This window comes from Capra hircus, chromosome 20 (genome assembly GCF_001704415.2).
Source record: "Capra hircus breed San Clemente chromosome 20, ASM170441v1, whole genome shotgun sequence".
In the NCBI taxonomy this organism is placed as follows: Eukaryota; Metazoa; Chordata; class Mammalia; order Artiodactyla; family Bovidae; genus Capra; species Capra hircus.
Window position 1 is genome coordinate 40,508,808 of NC_030827.1, and position 14,089 is coordinate 40,522,896.

A 14,089-nucleotide genomic window follows, 5' to 3' on the forward strand; every position below is an offset into this window, starting at 1 on the left:
CTACTGGAAAAACCATAACTTTGACTAGACGGACCTTTGTTGGCAAAGTAACTTTAGGCTTGTAAATATCAGTGTTCCATCTCGTGCTTTTTATGGCTTATATCATGGCCACTGAGCCAATTCTTTTCCTTTAAAAATTTTTCAACCTGGTTATTTATCTTAACATGATCTTTTTTTTCTGCCATTAATTTACGTTAAGGTGAAAAGTTTAGACCCACAATGCCTGGTAAAAAGCAAACAAGTGATTTGGCTAGATGTACAGCAAGAGTACTAAAGAAAAATATCTTGTAACTTGTGAAAATGAAAATTTTCACTGGCGAGAAGCAAGAGAGTACACAAAGGAAATGTATGAGAGGCCAGATTGTAAATTCAGAATAGTTTTAGACATGGTAGAAGCCCTTTGAAATCTCAAAGGGCAATATAAACATTGCTAGTGCTAGGGAGAAGTAACTATCCATTATACAAACAGGAGCTGCACTGACTGTTAGTGCATCAGGGACATTAGGACATCTGAAGAGAATGGAACAACAGCCAGGAAGCAGGAAAGAAAAATGTACCTCTATACAAATATGGCACAACCAGGCATACATATAAATACAAATACACACACACACATATAAAGCTACATTGGGTTTTTGTTAAAATAAGACCACACTGTGCACATTACATTGTAATGTGTTTTCCTCTCACTTTCTTAGAATATAGATGTAACTCACTTGACTTTCAACAAATGTACCAAGATAATTCAGTAGGGAAAGAGTAGTCTTTTAACAAATAGACAACTGTATATATACAAGCAAAAGAATTAATTTGAATCACTTTCTTATACACACAAAAAATTATTCCTAGTGGATCATGGACCTAAATGTAAGAGCTAAAATTACATAACTATTTGAATTAAACATGGGAATGAATCTTCATGACATGCAGTTAGTTAAAACCTTCTTAGATATGAACAACATCATGAATGACAAAAGAAAAAGAGACAAATTGCACTTCACCAAAATTTAAGATTTTTGTGCTTCAAAGAACCCATGTAATGTGAAAAGATAAACTAGAATGGGAAAAAATATTTGCATATCATATATCTGACAAGGAACCTAAATCCAGAATAAATAAAACATGCTTGCCACTCAACAATAAAATGACAGATGACCCAGTTAAAAGTAGATGAAGGGGGATCTGAAGAGATATTACTCCAAAGAATACATAAATGGCCAGTAAGCACATGGAAAGACGCTCAACGTCATTAACCATTTGAAGACTGCATATCAAAATCACAACGAGATACCACTTCACATCTGCTAGGTCGGCTGTAATCAAGAAGACAGGTAATAGCAAGTGTCGGTGAGGATGTGGAGAACCTGGAATCCTCATGCACTCCTAGTCATATTGTAAAATAGTGCTGGCTCCTTGGAAAACAGTTGACAAACCATCTGACCCAGAAAATCTACAACTAGGCTTAACCCCATGGAAATCAGAACATGTCATGTAAAATGTGTTCATGGACGTTCATCAAAGCATTAGTCATTATAGCCATAAAGTGGAGACAAATGTCCATAAGCTGATAAATGGATAGATAAAATATGATATAACTGAACAATGGAATATTATATGGCAATAAAGAGGAATGAAGTACTGATAGATGCTACAATATGGATAAATGTTGAACTTTATGCTAGATGGAAAAAGCCAGTCAAAAAGAGTACATATTGTATTATTCCACTTATATGTAAATCTAGTATAGGCAAATCTATAGAAAGTAAATTAATGGTTTGCAAGAACTGAGAGACTGGGAGGGAAATGGATAGTGACTGCTATTGGATATGGAATTTGGGGGGTAGATAATGAAAATGTTCCAGAATTGATTGTGGTGATGGTTACACAAGTTTGTGAATATACTTGTTGTTCAGTCACTTAATTGTGTCCCACTCTTTGTGACCCCATGGACTGTAGCACTCCAGGCTTCTCTGTCCTTCACCATCCCTGGAGCTTGCTCAAACTCATGTCCATTGAGTTAGTGATGCCATCCAACCACCTTGCACTCCATCGGCCCCTTCTCCTCCTGCCTTCAGTCTTTCCCAGCATCAGGGTCTTTTCTAATGAGTCGGCTCTTTGCATTAGGTGGCCGAAGTATTGGAGCTTCAGCTTTAGCATCAACCCTTTCAGTGAATATTCAGGACTGATTTCCTTTAGGATCATATGGTTTGATCTCTTCACTGTCAAAGGGACTCTCAAGAGTCTTCTCCAACACCACAGTTCAAAAGCATCAATTCTTTGGTGTTCAGTTGTCTTTATGGTCCAACTCTCACATCCATACATGACTACTGGAAAAACCGGACCTTTGTCAGCACAGGTCAGCAAAGTGTATTTAGTGAATATACTAAAAACCACTGAATTATATACTCTAAATTGGTAAATTTTATGGATTTTAAATTTTACTCAGTTTTAAAAATTCATGACACAATCGTACTTGCAAATCTCTTCTTGCTATGTTAAGATAACATAGTCACAGGTTCCAGGGATTATCAGGTAGATGTGTTTGTGGGGGCCATTACTCTGACTGTCACATTTGACATTCTTCCCTTTAGGAAGAAGCTAAAACTGAGTCAGTCAGATTCAACATGACCTTGCTGTCCTCTGTGAGTAGCAGTGCAGCCCCCAGAGCATGGGGCTGCAAATGAAGTCAGGATGGTCTGCTTCTCAGCAGATGTCAGCACAGAAAGATGATGGTAGAAAAGGCATTCTGCCTCTTCTTCCCTCCTGCCACTGAGATGGCATGGTACCACAAAAGGCCTTCCATATTAGTCATGTCTCTGTTATGGTGTCTTTTGCCTCAATATTTTTATTCTTTAAATAGATTTCTTCCTCCTCATATGATCCTGATTTCTTATGTTGTTTAGAAGGGTCTCTCCTATCTCAAGGTTAGAATGACTTCCCTAAATTTTTCTATTATTTATTTTCACTTTCCTTAAAAAATTCAATTTATGTGAGACATATTTTGTCAGTGATATGAAGTAGGGGTCTGCCTTTATTTTCTTTTAATTGGATAACCATTTTTGCTAACATCATTTGTTTAATAATCCACCTTTTTCTCTCTTATTGGAAACTCTAGTCATACACTAAATTATGTACTTCAGTCTATTTCTGAACTTTTCTATGTTCCACTGATGCTTTTACTTTCAAGAATAAAAACATCATGTAGAAAAAATACATAAATAAAATCTCTATACTATTACAGACTTTGATATTGAGCACAATTAGAAAGTAAAGAAAAGCAGTTTGGGCCATTTTCTTTTCCTGCATCACATTCCAATTTACATAGGCCTTATTTGTATAGGGGTTTCCCTGGTGTGGTTAAGAATCCACCTGCCAATGCAGGAGACTAGGGTTCAGTCCCTGAGTTGGGAAGATCCCATGGTGAAATAAATGGCAACCCACTCCAGTATTCTTGCCTGGGAAAATCCTATGGACATAGAAGCCTGGCATGCTGAACTCCATGGGGTCATGAAAGAGTGGGACACAACTTTGATTGAACAACAAAAACAACATTTGTATAGTCCATGTCATATATATACAAAGCAATGTTGTGTGTACGTGTGTGTGTGTTTATTTTTAATTGCAGTATTGTTGTTATTCAGTCTCTCAGTCATGTCCAGCTCTTTTCGACCCCATGGCTTGAAGCATGCCAGGGTTCCCTGTCCTTCACTATCTCCCAGAGCTGGCTCAAACTCATGTGCATCGAGTCGGTGATGCCATCCAACCGTCTCATCCTCTGTTGTCCCCTTTTCCTCCTGCCTTCCATTTTTCCCAGCATCAGGGTCTTTTCCAATGAGCTGGCTCTTTGCATCAGGTGAACAACATACTGGAACTTCATCTTTAGCATCAGTCCTAACAATGGGATTGGAGGACTGATTATTCAGGACTATTGGAGGATAGTTGTTTTTATGAATATTATGTTAGTTTCTGCTGTATAACAAAGTGAATCAGTTATACATATACATATGTCCACTCTTTTTTAGATTTCCTTCACATTTAGGTCACCAAAGGCCACTGAGTAGAGTTCCCTGCGCTGTACAGTAGGTTCTTATTATCTCTTATTATCTTATTATCTTATTATCTCTTATCTGCTTTATACATAGTGCTGTATATATGTCAATCCCAATCTCTCAATTCATTTCACCTCCCCTTCCCACCTTGGAAACCATAAGTCTGTTTTCTGTGTCTGTGACTCATTTCTGCTTTGCAAATAAGTTCATCACTTTTCTAGATTTCACATATAAATGATATGACATATGTCTTTCTTTCTCTTTCTGACTTCACTCTGTCTCGTGTATGACATTTCACTGCAAAGGTGAAATAATTACTCCTTTTTATGACTGAGAAATATTCCATTTTATGTATGTATTACATCTTCTTAATTTCTCTGTCTATGGACATTCAGGTTGCTTCCATGTCCTGGCTATTGTAAACAATGTTGCAATGAACATTGGGGTGCATGCAACTTCTCAAATTGTTTTTATCTGTATATACACCCAAGAGTGGAATTGCTGGGTCATATGGTAGCTCTGTTTTTAGTTTCTTAAAGAATCTCCATACTGTTCTCCACAGTGGCTGTATCAGTTTACATTCCTACCAACAGTGTAAGAGGGATTCCCTTTCTCCACACCCTCTCCAGCATTTATTATTTGCAGGCTTTTTGATGATGACTCTTCTGACCAATGTGAGAGGATACTCATTGTAGTTTTGACTTTCATTTTCCTAACATTTAGTGATGCCAAGCAGGTTTTCATGTGTTTTTTGGCCATCCAAATGTCCTCTTTGGAGAAATATCTATGTAGATCTTCTGTCCATTTTTTTTTCTTTGGCATTATCATTTTGGTTAAGTTTTTATTTTAACTAGCTTGGCATGGCTTTATATCTTTTTTTTTAGATGTTTTTTTAAATTTTATTTATTTATTTTTTTTTACAGTACAATATTGTATTGGTTGATTGGATTTTTAAAAAAATATTGAATTGCATGAACTGCTTGTTGAGGTATTTCCACATAGTGTTGCCTGATCATGTAGACACCATCTAAAATGTAAAAATTGAAAGGTTCTGAGAAGCTTCTCCAATTAAAAAATATCTTCTTCATGGATAAACAGCCTGACCTGAGATAGCTACCCTTAGAGGTACTCTCCTGTGGTCAGTTTACCATCTATAGGAGTTTACCCTCTTGTGTGAGGAGTTGAACACAAAATCATTGGCATCCACCACCATCTTAGAATTGGAGAAGGAAATGGCAGCCCACTCTAATATTCTTGCCTGGAAAATCCTACAGACAGAGGAGCCTGGTGGGTTACAATCCATGGGGTCACAAGAGTCAGACACGACTGAGCGACAAACCACCACCACATCATTTTAGAAATGAAAACACATTTACTAGCATTATGGAATAAAAAAGAATTCTGTTCAATACAATTTCTTAGAGTCACTAAATACTGAGGGAGATGGGAAAGGTTTTCAAAGGCATGATGCCTTTAATAGAAGAAAACAGTTTCTCATGAATTTTTTATCCTGAAATGAAATATCAGGAGAAAAATTTCTGTTGATCAATACTCTTGATTTAGCTCTGTCAGGCTTTTTTCTTCTTCTTCTTCTTTTTTTAGCTTTGTAGGCCTTGCTATGTTGCTTCACTGTGGCTTATTTGGAAGCAAAATGAAAAAAAAAATTTTCCCCCTGGGATGGCATGTTTTCAGGATGAATTTTTCTTTCTTCATTTGAAACTTAAGATCTGAGCTCACATAAATATTCCATTTGTTGAAATTTGACTTATCATCTTGAATCGTACCATTTAAAAACATGATCATTGTCTCCTTTAACCCATTTCATTGAAAAGACATCCAGCAATGTGGTTTGTTATGCAATGACCCTGAATTTACTCTGTGCTTTACTTTCAATGATGCCATATGTCACAGACATGGTAAGGCAGAAATAACCAAGTTATATTAAGAAGGAATGTGTTCTAAACAAATTAATTAGAGTAACAGTTTTCTTTTTGAGTTCCTTAGAACCCTTAATAGTATCTGTGAAGGAACTATTCTGTTTTTAGTAAATTACTCACTATTAACATGGGATATAGTAAATTTTCTCTTCATGGCTGTTTCTTAGACTCAGTTCAAGGAAAGGCTTGTTTTCCATAGATGTTTTTCAATAGTAGTTTTATATTATTTTTGTTCTCATACTGTAACTGAAGCCATTTGAGCTTCCTCCTATCCTGGACCCTCTTTTAAAAAACTATGTACCACTGTAAATAAAATGACATGTTGGAAGGAATTCATATTTAGAAAGTAGAAAAATGATTTCCCCTCTTATAGGAAAACCCAATCAAAGTTTTAAGCCAACCCAGCACATAATTATAAAGCAATATTCATCTGTGTTTATCTGATTACTGATCAATACAAAGATACCAATTACAGATCTGTTTGCTAAAATAGTTCTTAAAAATAGTTTTAAATAGTCTCTGTGTTTAAATGTGTCATGCTGTAGAGTATAGGTGGAATACTAGCGGTTTTTAGATGCATTATTTCCCACAACTGCTGAAGAAGCTGAAGTTGAATGGTTCTATGAAGACCTACAAGGTCTTCTAGAACTAACACCAAAAAAAAAAAAAAAAAGTCCTTTTCATCCAAGGGGACTGGAACACAAAAGTAGGACATCAAGAAACCTGGAGTAACAGCAAAGTTTGCCCGGGGAGTACAAAATGAAGCAGGGCAAAGGCTAACAGAGTTTGCCAAGAGAATGCACTGGTCATAGCAAGCACCCTCTTCCAACAACACAAGAGATGACTCTACACATGGAAATCACTAGATGGTCAATACCAAAATCAGATTGACTATATTATTTACAGCCAAAGATGGAGAAGGCAATGGCACCCCACTCCAGTACTCTTGCCTGGAAAATCCCATGGACGGAGAAGCCTGGTAGGCTGCAACCCACGGGGTCGCGAAGAGTCAGACACGACTGAGCGACTTCCCTTTCACTTTTCACTTTCCTGCATTGGAGAAGGAAATGTCAACCCACTCCAGTGTACTTGCCTAGAGAATCCCAGGGACGGTGGAGCCTGGTGGGCTGCTGTCTGTGGGATTGCACAGAGTCGGACACGACTGAAGCGACTTAGCAGCAGTAGCAGCAAAGATGAGAAGCCGTATAAAATCAGCAAAAACAAGACTGGGAGCTGACTGCGTTTCAGATCATGAACTTCTTATTGCAAATTCAGACTTAAATTGAAGAAAGTAGGGAAAACCACTAGACGATTCAGATATGACTTAAATTAAATCCCTTACAACTATACAGTGTAAGTGACTATTAGATTCAAGGGACTAGATGTGATAGAGAGCCTGAAGAACTATGGACAGAGGTTCATGACACTGCGCAGGAGGCAGTGATCAAGACCATCCCCAAGAAAAAGAAATGCAAAAAGGCAGAATGGTTGTCTGAGGAGGCCTTACAAATAGCTGAGAAAAGAAGAGAAGCTAAAGTTTGCAGCGAGTCAGATATGACTGAGCAACTGAACTGGAAGATTTAGGAGAAAAGGAAAGATATACCCACCTGAATGCAGAATTCCAAAGAATAGCAAGGAGAGATAAGAAAGCATTCCTCAGTGATCAATGTAAAGAATTAGAGGAAAACAATAGCATGGGAAAGACTAGAGATCTATTCAAGAAAATTAGATACCAAGGGAACATTTCATGCAAAGATGGGCATATAAAGGACAGAAACAATATGGACCTAACAGAAGCAGAAGACATTAAGAAGAGGTGGCAAGAATACACAGAAGAACTATACAAAAAAGATCTTCATGACCCAGATAACCACGATGGTGTGATCACTCACCTAGAGCCAGACATCCTGGAATGTGAAGACAAGTGGGCCTTAGGAAGTATCACTATGAACAAAGCTTATGGAGGTAATGGAATTCCAGTTAGCTATTTCAAATCCTAAAAGATGATGCTGTGAAAGTGTTGCATCAATATGCCAGCAAATTTAGAAAACTCAGCAGTGGCCACAGGACTGGAAAAGGTCAGTTTTCATTCCAATCCCAAAGAAAGGCAATGCCAAAGAATGCTCAAACTACCTCACAGTTTCACTCATCTCACACGCTAGCAAAGTAATGCTCAAAGTAAGCCAAGCAAGGCTTCAACAGTATGTGAACCATGAACTTCCAGATGTTCAAGCTGGTTTTAGAAAAGGGAGAGGAACCAGAGATCAAATTGCCAACATCCACTGGATCATCAAAAAAGCAAGAGAGTTTCAGAAAAACATCTACTTCTGCTTTACTGACTACGTTAAAGGGTTTGACTGTGTGGATCACAATAAACTGTGGAAAATTCTTAAAGAGATGGGAATACCATACCACCTTAACTGCCTCCTGAGAAATCTGTATGCCAGTCAAGAAGCAACAGTTAGAACTAGACATGGAACAATGGATTGGTTCCAAATTGGGAAAGGAGTACATCAAATCTATATATTGTCATCCTGCTTATTTAACTTATATGCAGAGTACATCATGAGATATGCTGAGCTTGATGAAACACAAGCTGGAATCAAGATTGCCGGGAGAAATATCAATAACCTCAGATATGCAGATGGCACCACCCTTATGGCAGAAAGTAAGGAGGAACTTAAAGAGCCTCTTGATGAAAGTGAAAGAGGAGAATTAAAAAGCTGGTTTTTCAAAAAATGAAGATCATGGCATCTGGTCCCATCACTTCATGGGGACCAGATATAGATGGGGAAACAATGGAAACAGTGAGAGACTTTATTTTCTTGGGCTCTAAAATCACTGTAGATGGTGACTGTAGCCATGAAATTAAAAGATGCTTGCTCCTTGGTAGAAAAGCTATGATCAACTTAGACAGCACATTAAAAAGCAGAGACATTACTGACAAATGTCTGTCTAGTCAAAGCTATGGTTTTTCCAGTAGTCATGTATGGATGTGAGAGTTGGACCATAAAGAAAGCTGACCTCTGAAGAACTGATGCTTTTGAAGTGTGGTGTTGGAGAAGACTCTTGAGAGTCCCTTGGAGTGCAAGGAGATCCAACCAGTCCATCCTAAAGGAAATCAGTCCTGAATATTCATTGGAAGGACTGATGCTGAACCTGAAGCTTCAATACTTTGGCCACATGATATGAAGAACTGACTCATTGGAAAAGACCCTAATGCTGAGAAAGACTGAAGGCAGGAGAAGAAGGGCATGACAGAGGATGAGGTGGTTGGATGGCACCACTGACTTGATGGACATAAGTTTGAGCAAACTCTGGGAGTTGGTGATGGACAAGGATACCTGCCGTGCTGCAGTCCATGGGGGTCACAAAATGTCGAACATGACTGAGCTACTGAACTGAACCGAACTGATTTCTCACAATGAAAGACATGGGAATGTAGACAACAGCAACAAAAGAGTAATAGTTTGTGGTTTACCCCTCATTCCCTTCCGGATGTCAGCCATATTGAATGATTTATTTGGTCAATCGGGTGCCCAGCTCCATTGCTTTTTATGGGTAGTAGAAAAGAGCTGACTGAAGAGATTTCCTCAGCCTGAGGAAATCTGAAAAACAGTGATAACATCCTGAATTGGAAGAAGGAGTAGCATAAAGAATTTAGCAGGGAGATTCCATTTAAGGAAGTACACCACTGATAGTAAGAACATTTGAACCCAAGTGTTATACTTAGTGTAGATTGAAGCCTGTAGAACAGACTGTGCAGCTGTTCTTCAGAGCTACTTTGTTTATTTCCATACAGATCACAGAAAAATAGCATATAGACTAAATATTTGATTTCAGTCAGGGTTTAAAGGTAGCTTGACTTTTTTTTCCAAGTTGAACATGAGTTCTAATCTTAGCTAATTCTTCTCCTTGGTTATAAACATAATTTTCCACCTCATTAGTTGGTTTTGTGAAATAGCCAGGTGATTTTTAATTTGCCCAGTAGTGACTCTAACACATGTACCCTATTCACTTTATGAATATCCTAAACTTGTTAAATGTTTTTGCATGAACTATTTATTCCATATCCTGACCATTTCTGATGTAAAAAATTTTCAAATTCTTGCCACTAAAAATCAAATAATTATCTTTTATATAATGTTTTCAAGAAGTGCTTTCTCAACTACTTATCACATGTGGCAATAATATAACTCATCAAACACCTGTTATAGATATTCATGGGAAAAAATGATTCTGTGATGAGTTCAGTTTGCTCAGAGATTTGGGTGAATAGTTAATTTTGCTGTTTTAACTACAGCTAGAAAAATGAGTGTCACTTTGCAAATGAATTTCTAAGGCTAGAACTGTTGCTGTTTCAGTGCCAACCAGTCAGGCAGAACATGTTGAAATTTGATTGCTTTATGGTTATTCACACATGATATATCACAACAATTTAGTAATTAATTTTTTGCATTAAATTAAATAAAATTAATCAATACAGATAGAGATTTATTAATACCATAAATTAGACTAGCTTTAGAGTTGTTTAATCTCTTGTTCTAGTTACATAATGCATATATAAATTCAGTGTGAATTTAAAACTTCCTAGGAAATTTTAATTTAAAAAAAATGTACTAGCCATTGTGCTATCTTAGTTTATTATACTGAAAAAGTAACTGTCTTTTCAGATTTTATTGACTCAAAGTTTCTATTGTCAGATACATCCTATGCACTACAAAGAAAGAAAAATATTCCAACTAAACTGTGATGTAATACTTTCTGTTTAAAATTTTGATTTTATACTTAATAAAATTAACTATTTTAGACTCATCTATCCATTTAAAAAATTTTTGTGCATTCATGTAAAAAAAGAAAATATAAACAAAATACATATATTATACTCCTCAAAATCTTTGCATTCAAAGTTCAATTAATCTGAGTCTCTTTTAACTTTGGTATTGTCACTCTTTTTTCCCCATACATATCTTTTGTGTCATCAAGAACATTGGTATTATAGCATTGCTTGAGACAGTATTCTAGTATCACATCCAGTATTTTTTTCCAAGTCATAGACACTCATTTTGCCAATTTTGAAGTTGGCAAGATTTTAGTAAAAGATTCTTAGGTTAATAACCAGTCCCTGTCTGACAGAGTTTATAAAAGATGCCATCTACTGTTAAAAAAAAAAATCCTGATTTCAGAAATGTTAATAATATGGGAAAACTTTTAGAGTCATGAAATATATATAGTATTAATTTTGCTAAATTTTTCTATAATTGCAGTAGTTTAAATATTTGCAGCAAAGCCTCTCTACGTGCTACATTTGTGTCCAAACCATCTGGGGCTCCTATGACTAAGTCCTCGACATTAAACATTTTTTAAAAAAAAGCCTGTGAAAGAAACAGTTCAATTGCAAAACAACCCACATTTCAGAATTTCATGTTACAATGTATTAAGACTCAAACCACTCCTAACCACTAACCTCTGCCATGCTAAGGCCACCCCAGCACATACCAAGCCCATACCCATTGCCCTCTCAGACTCCTTTTGCCCCAACATTGCTCCACTTTGGGGCAAAGGTCCTAGTGCTACAAGGAGGTAGAACACATAGTTAGAAGGAACAGAGACAGTTCAGAAAGGACCCTGAGGGCTTCTGCTCCAGCAACTCGGTACCTGATTCCACCCCCAATATGTTGGTGTTGACCACTGAACAGAGGAGGAGCCTTGGCTCACATCTGGCTCTGGCTTTAGTACCCTCCTGCCAATCTCCAGCCTGGCCTCCCAGCAAGGCAATAGCTGCTAGCACACCCTGAGGGAAGAAGTGACTTGTGCTCACTGCACAACCAGCTCTCCCACCAAAGCCACTGGGCTCATAGACTGTATATGTGGTTAAGTATTTTATCTTTGTCTCATTAGTTTTTTTTCCAGGGCTTTCATTTGTACTTTTGTTTGAATAAATTCATCAGTATTAGTTTGCTTAACTTCCTCTGTCTCTATAAAATTAGAAGAAATATTTGCTTATCACAGACTTGAAGGGGCATCCAAGTAGATATATAGAAATATATCAACATACATGAATCCCATGGTAACCACATATCAAAAACCTACAACAGACACACAAAAATAGAGAGAAAGGAACATAAGCGTGTCACTAAAGCAAATCATAAAGCCATAAAGTAAGAAGCTAAAAGAAGAAAAGAGCAGAGAACTACAAATATAACCAGGACACAAGTAACAGAAGGCATTAAGTACAGGCTTACCAATTATAAATGGACTAAAGGCACCAATCAAAAGACATAGGGCGGCTGACTGGATAAAAATCAAGAGCCATCTGAAAGCTGCTTACAAGTAACTCACTTTCAAAGCTAAAAATACACACATTATGAAAGTGAGAGGGTAATAAAAGGTATTTCATGCTAATGGAAACTACAGGAAAACTGGGGTAGCAATACTCATATCTGACAAAATAGACTTTAAGACAAAGTCTGTAACAAAAGACAAAGGTCATTATATAATAATAAAGTCATCAATACAAGAAGAGCACAGAACATATAACATTTATTGATGTATATGCACTTAATATAGAGGCACCTAAACTTCCCTCATAGCTCAGCTGCTAAAGAATCCACCTGCAGTGCAGGAGACCCTGGTTTGATCCCTAGGTTGGGAAGACCCACTGGAGAAGGAATAGGCTACCCACTCTAGTATTCTTGGACTTTCCTGGTGGCTCAAATGGTAAAGAATCTGCCTGTAATGCAGGAGACTTAAGCTTAATTCCTGAGTTGGGGAGATTCTCTGGAGAAGGGAATAGCTACCTCTTCCAGTATTCTGACCTGGAGAACTCCATGGACTGTATAGCCCATGAGGTAGCAAAGAGTCGGGACATGACTGAGCAACTTTCACTTTTTCAAATATATAAAGAAATATTAACATACATATGAGGGAAATAAGCAATAGTACAATAATAGGAGGGGATTTTAACAGCCCACTTACATCAATGGATAGGTCATTCAGACAATAAATCAATAAGAAAACAATGGCCTTAAATGACATGTTAGACCATTTGGGCTTAATAGATATCCACAGGACCTTCTATCCAAAACCAGCAGAATTGAACAGAACATTTGTTTCAAAGTCTCCATGGAATATTCTCCAGGATAGATGACATGCTAAGCTACAAAACAAGTCTTATATTTAAGAGGCTAGAGATTATATCAATAATTTTTTCCAAACACAGTATTATAAAACTAGAAACCATTTACAGGAAGAAAATGGGGAAAACACATACATGTAGAGAATAAACAACATGCTACTAGAAAAACCAGTAGGTCAGTGAAGAAAAAAGTGGAAATTAGAAAATACCTTGAGATAGATGAGAATAAGAACACAACTTTCCAAAATTTATGGGACACAGCAAAAACTGTTCTAAGAGGGAAATCTAGTGTGAAATAAGCCTACATCAAGAAGCAAGAAAAATCTCAAATAGAAAAACTAACCTACCACCTGAAGGAATTAGAAAAAGAAGAATAAAGCCCAAAGTCAGTAGAAGGAAAGAAATAATAAACATATTTCTGATCTTTATTATTTATAAATCAGCAAATAAATAAAATGGAGACCAAAAAATAATAGAAGATATCAATGAAACCAGAGATGGTTTTTGAAAAAATAAATTGGTAAGTCTTTTAACTCTTATCAAGAAAAAAAGAGAGGGTCCCAATAAACAAAATAAGAAATGAGAGAGAACTAACAACCAGTATCACAGAATGGGCTTCCCAGGTGGCCCTAGTGGTAAAGAACTTGCCTACCAATACAAGAGACGTAAGAGATGTGGGCTTGATCCCTGGGTTCGGAAGATCCCCTGGAAGAGGGCATGGCAAACCCACTCCAGGATTCTTGCCTGGAGAATCCCCATAGACAGAAGAGCCTGGCAGGTTACAGTCCATAGGGTCACAAAGAGTTGGACATGACTGATGGCACTTAGCACTCATGCACCACAGAATTATGAAAGAATCATACTGTGAACAGTTTTATGCCATCGAATTGGACAACCAGAATAAGTGGATAAATTTCTAGAAACATACAATCTTCCAAGGCTGACTTAGGAAGTAATACACAGTC